This window comes from Littorina saxatilis, linkage group LG14 (genome assembly GCF_037325665.1).
Source record: "Littorina saxatilis isolate snail1 linkage group LG14, US_GU_Lsax_2.0, whole genome shotgun sequence".
NCBI lineage: Eukaryota > Metazoa > Mollusca > Gastropoda > Littorinimorpha > Littorinidae > Littorina > Littorina saxatilis.
In genome coordinates, this window is record NC_090258.1 from 14,800,442 (window position 1) to 14,812,264 (window position 11,823).

Consider the following 11,823-nt stretch of genomic DNA (forward strand, 5'->3'; position numbering starts at 1 on the left):
GTCAAGGATGATTTTCTGTTTATGCTCCAGGACTTCAAGGCACTAGTGCTTCATGACAGCGTGCTTTCACCTCTAAATTATTGATAAGTGGAAGCAGTTTATGCTATCGTACTCTGAAAACCTACAACTGTGTTTCGCAGCAGTTTTTTTATTGTGAGGACACCAAACATCAGTTTGGATGACATGACGCCCCTTGAAGTCTACTGTCTATGCACCAACATTGTTGCATGAACATTTTGTCTACTAACTAGCAAATCAACAATGTTTTTTTTTTTTTATTAATATTCTCAGTCCTGCATAGCCCTAAAAAGGTTGTGGGGACGGTAAACAACAATACACAACATCTTGAAGAATTGTTCTGTTCTTTCGGCCAGTGGTTTGCCAAATCAACTTTCACTTTCCAGTTGTATATGAAGGATGATACACATACCTCTATCTCCATCAACCACTATGCTCTCCGATGCTATTCTCTGCTTGCGCTCAGACTGGGTAACTAAACAGGTCAGGTCTTTCGTGTACTGTAACCGCTCCTCGATGAGACACATCTGTGTTGAGGCAGTCCTTCTCCGTCGCGATATAACCTTGAACGGTTGAAAACGACGTAAAACACCAAATAAAGAAAAGGCAGTCCTTCGGTGCTCCTCATCCAGGATCAGGGGAAAAGAAACAAAGCCTCCCATCTGCTTGACTGTACTGTAACCGCTCCTCCACGAGGCACATCTGTGTCAACCCCACTCTCTATGAAACGAGCACAGGTACTTTCTTGAATCAGGAAATACTCTCTGAAGAGCCTGGTACTTCTCATCAGAGTAATCAAGCATAACAAAATGGGGCTCCCTGTCACGATTCCCCGGGATGTTCCCCTGGACAAGATTTGTAACTTTTTAAAAAGAGATCAAGATTTTTTACAAGATTTGAAGTACCAGAAGTGATAGTGATTAATTTTTAGAACCTTCTTTTACAGTGATAGATCTGAATGAAAATAGTCTGAAACGTAGAACTTGCCATGTGAAGTGAAAAAGAAAATAACTGCATCGGTCTCGAATAGCAGCTAGCAGCTGCTGAAGGGACATTAAAACCCAAAAAACAAACAAACCTGTCACGATTCCACTTTTTCAGCATTTGAAGTGCCTCTTCAATGGTGGCTCTTGACTCCATCTTTGTCAGAAACCTTGCCACGGGGATGTTCCCTGTGTTGGTTCGAACAACCAACAGAAAAATCGGGAGGGCTTATTTAGACGGCTTGTAGGTGGTATCCACGCACACCATCTTGCCGTACTGTCGGGTGTATGAACAAAAAGGTGCCACCACTGTAGGTCCCACTGGTGTCTTCGCCATCGTGATCTTAGCTGTTTTCATCAAGCAGTGGAGGGAAAATGACAGGATCTTTTGATTTCTTTAGTGTGTCATAGAACGTGACGAAATCTTGCACTGTCAATCTCTAATTTGTACACTCTGCGAAACAATCGGGGATACCAACCAGGAATAAGCTGATGTGTTTTGGGCAACACTAATGATGTTGTTGTTGGTCCTGCATAACTTTCTACAGTAGTCGAGGTTGGCGTAGCATTCTTTTCCCAAGGCTTCATTGCGATGATCTGGTGACATGTTTCAGCATAAAGTTGTTGCCGAAAACACTTTGAAGGACATGTTGTCTAAACAGGAGAGAAGTGACAGTTCTTTGTCGCAAATAACAGGATCTTTCTCTAGTGTGTCATAGAACGTGATGAAATCTTGCACTGTCAATCTCTAATTTGCACACTCTGTGAAACAATCGGGTATACCAACCAGGAATAAATAGCCTGATGTGTTTTGGGCAAAACTAATGTTGTTGTTGTTGGTCCTGCATAACAGCTATGCTCTCCTATTATATTCTCTGCTTGCGCTCAGACTGGGTGACTAAACAGGTCAGGTTTTTCGTGTCCTGTAACCGCTCCTCGATGGTCCTCACCAAATGTGTAGACGTTCAAGAATTTTGAGACAAACACTAGAATGCAGAAACGCTGAAGGTTTTATTCCGGGATGTTCCCCCGGACAAGATTTTTAATTTTTTAAAAGAGATCAAGATTTTTTACAAGATTTGAAGTACCAGAAGTGATAGTGATTAATTTTTGAGTCACTTGAGAAAAAGTGACTCTATGTAATCGGTCAGTGTTAGTCTGTCCGGCCGGCCGGCCGTCCGTAGACACCACCTTAACGTTGGACTTTTCTCGGAAACTATCAAAGCGATCGGGCTCATATTTTGTTTAGTCGTGACCTCCAATGACCTCTACACTTTAACGATGGTTTCGTTGACCTTTGACCTTTTTCAAGGTCACAGGTCAGCGTCAAAGGAAAAATTAGACATTTTATATCTTTGACAAAGTTCATCGGATGTGATTGAAACTTTGTAGGATTATTCTTTACATCAAAGTATTTACATCTGTAGCCTTTTACGAACGTTATCAGAAAAACAAGGGAGATAACTAGCCTTTTCTGTTCGGCAACACACAACTTAACGTTGGGCTTTTCTCGGAAACTATAAAAGTGACCGGGCTCAAATTTTATGTGAACGTGACTCATTGTGTTGTGAATAGCAATTTCTTCCTGTCCATCTGATGCCTCATATAATATTCAGAACTGCGAAAGTGACTCGATCGAGCGTTTGCTCTTCTTGTTAGAACCTTCTTTTACAGTGATAGATCTGAATGTAAATAGTCTGAAATGTAGAACTTGCCATGTGAAATGAAAAAGAAAAAAACTGCATCGGTCTCGAATAGCAGGTAGCATCTGCTGAAGGGACCCCAAAAACCAACCAACCGCTCCTCGATGAGGCACATCTGTGTTGCACGTTGAGGCAGTCCTTTGGTGCTCCCCATCCAGGATCAGGGGAAAAGAAACAAAGCCTCCCATCTGCTTAAGGTTAGAGTGCTACACAGGAAGACGGACACCAATGTCTTTTGAGAAAAACAACACAAAAACATATAAAAAACCACAAAATATAGTAATAAAAATGATAGACAGAGTAAAAAAAAAAAAATTTAAAATGTTGACTTTGACGGACAATTTTGAAACAAAACGTACACAAATCTTGCAACGATACTGAACAAAAACTAAACACCTTACATTCGTTCTAATAGGCATTTTATTCAGCTTCTGGTACCATCATCAGAATGATGCATTCTAATCATCATTTGTTCATTCGCAACAAGTGACTGTGTCAATTGGACCAATGGTGTGAACAAAACAAAAATGTGGGGGTATACAAACAAAAATTATTTAGTAGGGCACAATATACATAACACATCCACACAAATACATTATTCTAAAGTATGTACATAAAACAATATTTCTGCAAAGTTTCACCTTCATCTGGTAAAGGACGGCTCTCTCAAAGACGATTCAGCTGCTGCGGCAGCAGTTTCTAACAAGAAATTACATCAACCACTTCAATTCCGGCTCCCTAATGGTTCGTCGGTGTATTCGGCGGAACTTAGGGCCATCATCTTGGCATTAAAATTAATTTATCAATCCAGACATCAGTCTTTTTTGATTGTATCTGATTCGCTTTCAGCTCTTGAAGCGATATCCACCAGAAAGTTTACTCATCCTTTTTTAGTCGACATTCACGACCTTCATACTAAACTTATTTCTGAAGGCAAGATTATCAATTTTATGTGGGCGCCCAGTCATATGGGCATACACGGCAACGAGGTTGCTGACAAGGCAGCAAAGGATGCTCTAGATTTGACGGTTCCTCGTCTCCCTGAGCAGTCTGTTCCTTTTACTGACTTGCGTAGGAAGACACTTTGTTACAGTTTAAAACTCTGGCAAGACCGTTGGTCTGCCTGCACGGAAAACAAATTGTATAAAACTCTTCCTGATCTGTTAAAGCCACTTCCTTTAGTGGCTTCAAGTAGAAAAGAAGAAAGTGTTTTGGCCAGGTTACATACTGGTCACACTTATCTCACTCATGTTCATCTGCTTAAAAGAGAAGAGGCACCATGGTGCTACGCATGTGATACTGGTTTTACTGTGAGTCATTTTCTCACCGAGTGTGCTGATCTGTATGATCAACGAGAAAAGTATTTTGGCACCTCGAGCTTGAAAAGTATTTTTACAGAGGTCAGCTCTTCAGCTCTTTTTGGGTTTTTAAAGGAGTCTGGTCTTTATTTTAAGATTTGAATTTTAAAACAACCTACCCGGGTAGTTTATTTGACATAAAGGGTTTTGCTTTTACTTTTTTGTTGCCTTCGGGTGACGTTACGGATTTTATGTATTAAAAGTGTTTTAATCTAAAAGTGTGCAATGATTAACTTGTGGGGTCCTGATTTGGCCTATTATGGTCCGCTGGACCCGAAAAGCAACAGCTAACTAACTAACTATCTGGTAAAGGGTTCCATAGATATAGCACTGCAAACACTAAAAAAAAATGTGCGAAATGAGAAAAACGCTAAAACGTGAAAGCCAACTACTTATTTTACAAAAAGGACTGGACACAAGTTTGACATTTCTGGCACAATTATTCTGTATCAGCAAGCAGTCTTGGGCCATATGTTGGTCCTTCCTGCCTTTCTATCTGGATAACATTTGTTCTTTTGGCTTGACCCTTGGCTCTGCGCGTGCGCTTTATTTCCACCTGACCAAACAAATCCCCCCTTTTACACCTCTTTAGATCTTAATTGTCTGGTCTCAAATTGCTGAAGGTTCACTCCTGGTGACACTCCAAGTTCTCCTAGAACCTGGGACAAGTGTGAGCAGCCCCGATTGAAGTGTGATACTGCAGATTGCCACTGCAGCGTTCACACGTCCCGCACCCACATGAATCGTCTTTGGACACCGCGCCCAGATTTGACCATTTACACACTCATTAGCGTTTTGCGTGCGACCATGCTGGATTTTCTCCAGCAATGTGTTGTGGCTCATCCTATCATATATAGGCCTGATAGCCTCTGCAACATGGTGGGCAAGTGGGGTCCCAACATTCTGCTTGTGGGGAGGTGGCGGCACACCGCTGGCGACAGCCTTATTGAAAAAGCACCACGAATCGGGTCCGTGTGGGCACTTTTCGTGCTGCGGATTATCATCTGTGCTCATGCAGTGCATGAATGAAGCCCAGATAGCCTCCTTCATCTCTTCTGGCTTGTTTAGATTCTTTACAATAGCATTGCGGTAGTACGATTGAAGAATATTGCATGTTTTGGCTGTCAGTGCACCGTGGCGGCGACCCCCAAGCTTCTCTTCTTTTGCCTTTTTTCTTAACGCAGTTGCTCCCATGGGGTCGCCTTCTCGCGGCGGGAGTGTTTCCACTAAGCTACCCCACTCCTTTACTTCTCTTCTTTTGTCTTATTTCTGCCTTACCAGTCCTTTCACCTATATTTCCTTCCAAAAAACTCTCCCTACTATTCCCTGCAGTTTTCTGATTCCTTTCTTGTCTTATTTCTACCTGACTGGATCCGTCACCTTTATTTCACTTCCCAAAAGTCTTCTTTTCCACATCCTTATTTCTCTGTGGTCTTCTTAAGACCCAGCGTGTTTGCCGTGCGCTGCGACCTGTACCGGTTTGGGCTGGTGACCTGATGATTGAGGGGTTTACTTAGTTGCGACTTTGTAGCGCCAACACATCATTTTGGCCCAGTCTTTATCTAAGACAGGAGGTTGAAAAAGGCTTACCCGCTTCAATCAATCGGCTGGTCAAGTCTGGGTATATGTCTTGAGCATATTGCATCGGACCTTTGGCTAAAGGAGCAAGCGGCGGTAGGAGGGGGCGGCGGTAGTCGGGACAAACACTATGCCAAGTTGTTACCTAATCCGTTTCCGCTTGGAAAGAGTTGACGAACATTATGCCAAGTTGTTACCTAACCCGTTTCCGCTTGGAAAGAGTTAAATCTCCTATTACAGATTGATACCATATGTTTCCTCTTATCGCTGCGTATATCCATCTGTATCCTTGGCGCTCTGGAGTTGGATAACCGCTCCACCTAAGCGTCCCCTTGTTGGGCTCCGTGGTGGGTGGGGATCAGATGCGACGAAGATAAAGGCCTCAAACATGGCTTCCTCTTCTTTTTCTTCTTTTTTTTCAAACACCCAAAACAGAAACAAACGAAGATACTGCGTTGACTCTGACTCTGACGATGAAGTCCGAGTCAGAGCAACAAAGAACAACATCAGCGAGGCCTGGCCCCGTTTCATTGTTGTTGAGACAGCAGATGAGGCACAGCCCATCTCCAAACTTTCGCCTTTTGCGATACAGAAGGTTATTGCAGGAGTATCATCAACGATAGACAACATTAAGAGGCTTCGAAATGGTTCTCTACTGATTGAATGTCCTTCAAAAAAGGCATCAGATGGTCTTCTCCGTCTGAATGGTCAGAAATTTGTTGATAGACCGGTCAAGGTCAGTCCTCACAGAGGCCTGAACACCAGCAAAGGAGTCATCCGATGCCGAGAGCTGGAGGGCCTCAGTGAGGCTGAAATAAAAGAAGGCCTAAAGGATCAAGGTGTCATTGATGTGTACCGGGTGCTGATCAGGAAGGGCGATATCAGAGTACCCACCAACACCCTTTTCGTCACTTTTTGTACACCAACCATCCCTGAGAAAATAAAAGTGGGATTTGTTCAAATAAGAGTGACTTTGTATATTCCATCACCAATGAGATGTTTCCAATGCCAAAGATTTGGACATTCAAAGGCTGGATGTAAACAGAAGGCAGTGTGCGAGAGGTGTGGCGGAGATCCTCACGAAGGTCCCTGCACATCACCACCCACCTGCACAAACTGTAAGGGAAACCATTCCCCGTCCTCCAGAGAATGTCCAAAATACAAGTTTGAACAGGCCATTCAAAAAACAAAAACGGAGAAAAAGATGTCTTTCTCAGACGCCAGGAAGGAGGTTGAAAAAACTAATGTTTTTTCCTTCCAGAAAAGTTTTGCGGCAGCAGTCAGTCAAAGACCTGCAACAAAGTCAACACCCACCCAGACCAGTATTTCATATAGGTCTGTGGGTGTCCAGGCAGGCCCGTCCATGTTGAAAAGGACAGAGCCCACAAGAAACAAAAGTATTTGTACACAGACAGATGAAAGCACAGGTGGGGCTATCCCCACTGGAGACTCTATGGGGTCTCCTGGTGAGGTTTGCTTCACCGCCCCAACTGGAGACCCTGTGGGGGCTCCTGGTGAGGTTCGCTTCACCACCCCAATTGAGGACCCTATGGGGTCTCCTGGTGAGGTTCGCTTCACCACCCCAACCCAGAAGCCCGTTCACAGGGCAACTCACAGGAAGGGGGCCGTCGAGGTAGTGGAGGTAGTGGACCTTACTCAATCCACACCACGAACACCTCCGGACAAGGGAAAAGTTACTCTGCCCCAAAGATCGCCTCGCACCCCAAAAATGGAGAAAAATCCCATCACACTATACAATCATTTTGGGAGTTTATCCGACGAAGAGGGTATGGAGGCAGAAACTTCTTAAAACTAAACAAACATAGCCAATTTTATTCAATGGAATTGTAGAGGGGTCCAAGCTAACTATGAAGAATTATGTCTACTTTTACACAAATTTCATCCTGTTGCTACAGCATTACAGGAAACAATGCTGAAACCAAACAAAGATTTTAATGTATCTGGATACAATGTTTTTAGAAACCATTCAGACAATAACACGTCTGGGGGAGTTGCTCTTTTGATTAAGAAAAGTGTACTTTGTAGTGAGATCAACCTATGTACAAACATTCAAGCCGTCGCAGCACGAGTGACATTAGATAAAACCATCACTCTCTGCAGTGTATATCTGTCACCATCAAAATGTTACACGAAGCACGATCTTGAAAATCTTATTGATCAGCTTCCAGCTCCCTTTGTTTTAATGGGAGATTTTAACGCTCATTCCCCTTTATGGGGCAGCAACTCTCTAAGTACGAGAGGACGAATTCTAGAAGATTTTTTAGACAATCGTAATCTCTGCGTTTTAAACGATGGAGTACCAACATATCTCCATCCAGCAACAGGATGCAAGTCCATACTAGATCTAGTTATTTGCGACACCTCTCTTGTTCTAGACTTTGAATTTAAAGTCTATGATGACACATGTGGTAGCGATCATTTCCCTATCTTGATGTCTCAAATAGATGGATTGGAAGAAGCTTCCCCCCAGAGATGGAACCTGAACAAGGCAAACTGGCTGTCTTTTACTGCCGAATGTTCTGTCCAACTCACAGAAGACACTGTCTTTGATGGAAGTGACGACCCATCATCTATTTTTACAAACACTCTACAAGACATTGCCACTGAGTACATCCCAAAAACATCTTCAAACAACCGCATTAAAGTGCCATGGTTTAATAAAGAATGCCAAGAAGCCCGATCTGAGCGAAAGAGAAGTCTACACAGGTTCTACAGATGCCCGACCCTTAGCAAGAAGTTGACTTTCTTCAGATTTCGCGCTAAGAGTCGCACTGTCATAAAACATTCTAAAAGAACATCCTGGAGGTCTTTTTGCTCAAACTTAAACTCTAAGGTATCATCAAGTAAAGTTTGGAATGCTATTCGTAAAATCAAAGGGAAAAAAGGATCTGCATCAATTAACCACCTTGTGGTAAATGGATCCCTTATAACCCAAAAGAATGAAGTAGCAAACGTTCTGGCTTCAACAATGGAAACAAACTCATCAACAGAAAATTACTGCACAGATTTTCAAAAAATCAAAGCCACCCAAGAACGTAAACCCATAAACTTCTCATCTCAGAATGAGGAGAACTACAACAAGTTGTTCAGTATAACTGAACTCAAACAAGCCTTACAAAAATGCAACAACTCAGCAACGGGGCTGGACGGAATACATTATCAGTTCCTCACACACCTACCAGAAAGTTGTCTTCTGGTCTTGCTGAAGGTTTTTAACCACATATGGGAGAGTGGATCCTTTCCACCTTCATGGCAAGAAGCGATGATTGTCCCCATTCCAAAACCAGGTAAAGATCATACAAACCCCAGCAACTACCGTCCGATAGCCTTGACCAGCTGTCTGTGTAAAACCATGGAGAGATTGGTCAACGCTAGGATGGTGTGGTACCTAGAAAAACAAAACCTCTTAAGTGATGTGCAATGTGGCTTCCGAAAGGGACACAGCACCACTGATCATTTGGTACGTTTTGAGACCTTCGTTCGAGAGGCCTTTGCGAGATCTGAACATGTACTAGCTATATTTTTTGACCTCGAGAAGGCTTACGACACGACCTGGAAACACGGTATTTTAGCTGATTTGCATGAAATGGGTTTTCGTGGACGTCTCCCTGTTTTTGTGGAAGGATTTCTAAGTAATCGATTTTTTACAGTACGGGTCGGTCCCAACCTATCAGAGTTCTGTCAACAAGAGATGGGTGTTCCTCAAGGAAGCATTCTATCACCCATGTTGTTCAACATCAAAATCAATAACATAGTAAAGGCAGTACTGAAAGGATCCGAGTCATCCTTGTTTGTTGATGACTTTGCACTTTGTGTGCGTGGCAAATCCCTACATAGAGTGGAAAGGCAGCTTCAATTATGTATAGACAAGGTGCAAAAATGGGTAACAGAGAACGGTTTCAAATTTTCCACCAGCAAAACTGTCTGTATGCATCTTTGCAAACAAAGGGGAGCCATGCCAGAACCCTCTCTGGTCCTGAATGGTAATCCTGTCAAGGTTGTTGAAGAATTTAAATTCCTAGGACTGACCTTTGACCGTCGACTAACATTCCTTAAACATATCCAGTATCTGAGAACATCATGTCTGAAAGCTCTGGATGTATTGAAAGTGGTTTCTCATACGGACTGGGGTGCTGACCGCACAGTCCTACTCAGACTTTACCGTGCTTTAATCCGATCCAAGTTGGACTATGGTTGTGTCGTCTATGGTGGAGCCGCAAAATCCAACCTAAGGCTATTAGACACAATACACCACCAGGGTATACGTCTTTGTCTGGGAGCTTTCAGGACGTCTCCAGTACAGTCCTTATATTTTGAGGCCAAAGAACCCTCTCTGAGGCTGCGACGCCTGAAACTCACCCTAAATTATGTGTTGAAACTGAAAGCTATGCCTACAAATCCAGCCTACCAATGCGTATTTCAACCACAATGCTCTGAATTTTTTGAAAGTCGCCCAAATGATCGAGCACCTCTGTCTTCTCGGATTCAGTCACATCTGGCCGAATCAAAGATAAAACTCGATCATGTTAGTGAAAATCGATGGACAGAAACACCTCCATGGACATTGCCAGATCCAGTTGTTCGACTCGATCTGACAAGGTTAAAGAAGTCAGAGACAAATGATTTGATTTTTAAACAGTGTTTTAGCCAGTTCTGTACCGAGTTTCCTTCCCATCAACGAATATACACTGATGGGTCCAAAGCTGAAAGTAAAGTGGCATCAGCTTCTGTCACAGGTCCTAAACTCGATAGGGCCTTTTCGGCCCGTCTTCCGGATGACAGTTCTGTATTTTCTGCAGAGTTGAAAGCTTTACAGCTAGCTCTGAAACAGGTATATCAGTCAAAAAAGAAAGACTTCCTGATTCTGTCGGATTCCCTATCGGCTCTTACCGCCGTGAAGAGAACTCAGCTAGATCACCCACTGTTGGTCGAAATCCAAGAGCTACATGCATCTCTGATTGAAGAAGGCAAAAGGATTGTGTTTGCATGGGTGCCATCCCATGTTGGAATTAGAGGCAACTCTGCAGCTGATCAAGCTGCTAAAGAAGCCAGAGAAAGACTCATCACTGACAAACACACAAAGCATTCAGATTTCAGAACTCGCACCAACATGTACATAAAGTACCTATGGCAGAGTGAATGGGACGAATGTGAAGAAAATAAACTTCATAAGATCGTCCCCCAGCTGTCGGACAGCCTTTCCCAATGTCGCCTCAACAGGAAAGAAGAGACAGTTCTCTGTCGCTTACACATTGGGCACAGTCACATTACACATTCGTATCTGCTGAAAGGTGAAGATCCACCATACTGTTTTGGATGTGACGAACCATGGACATTAGAACATGTTCTCACAAAATGTGTAGACGTTCAAGAATTTCGAGACAAACACTACAATGCGGAAACACTGAAGGTTTTATTCCGGGATGTTCCCCCGGACAAGATTTTTAACTTTTTAAAAGAGATCAAGATTTTTTACAAGATTTAAAGTACCAGAAGTGAAAATGATTAATTTTTAGAACCTTCTTTTACAGTGATAGATTTGAATGTAAATAGTCTGAAACGTAGAAGTTGCCATATGAAGGGAAAAGAAAATAATTGCATCGGTCTCGAATAGCAGCTAGCATCTGCTGAAGAGACATTAAACCCCAAAAACCAACCAACTTAACGCAGTTCCCATTCTCTTATCACAGTGATTGATGCACTCAAGCTTTTTCAGTGGATAAAAGTTGGCATCACTCACAGCCTTGAATGCCACAGAATCACCATCTGACAACATGTAAGTGTACCTCATGCGATTCTTCCGAATGGACCGACCCCACATCTGCAGAGCGGCCTCCTTTTCCATCCCCTTTGAAGATCCCTCATAGTTCTTGGAGCACTGTGGCCTGTGCTCTCTCTTCCATTCTTCCCTTTCTTCATCAGTCATGTTTCTTTTTTTATTTAGAGCACATGCATGACAGTATTTTGACAACACTATAAAGTCTAACACAAGACCAGTGTGAACATCAATCACAATACCCACCCCATAATTAGATGTCAGGGTTCGACACTAGCGGGGGCGGGGGGCGGAACGCCCCAGAGTTTTGTGTTCCGCCCCAAACATTGCCGAAACTTGGGGCCCACTCCGCCCCAGGATAAATTCCAAAAATGACAAACCGAAAA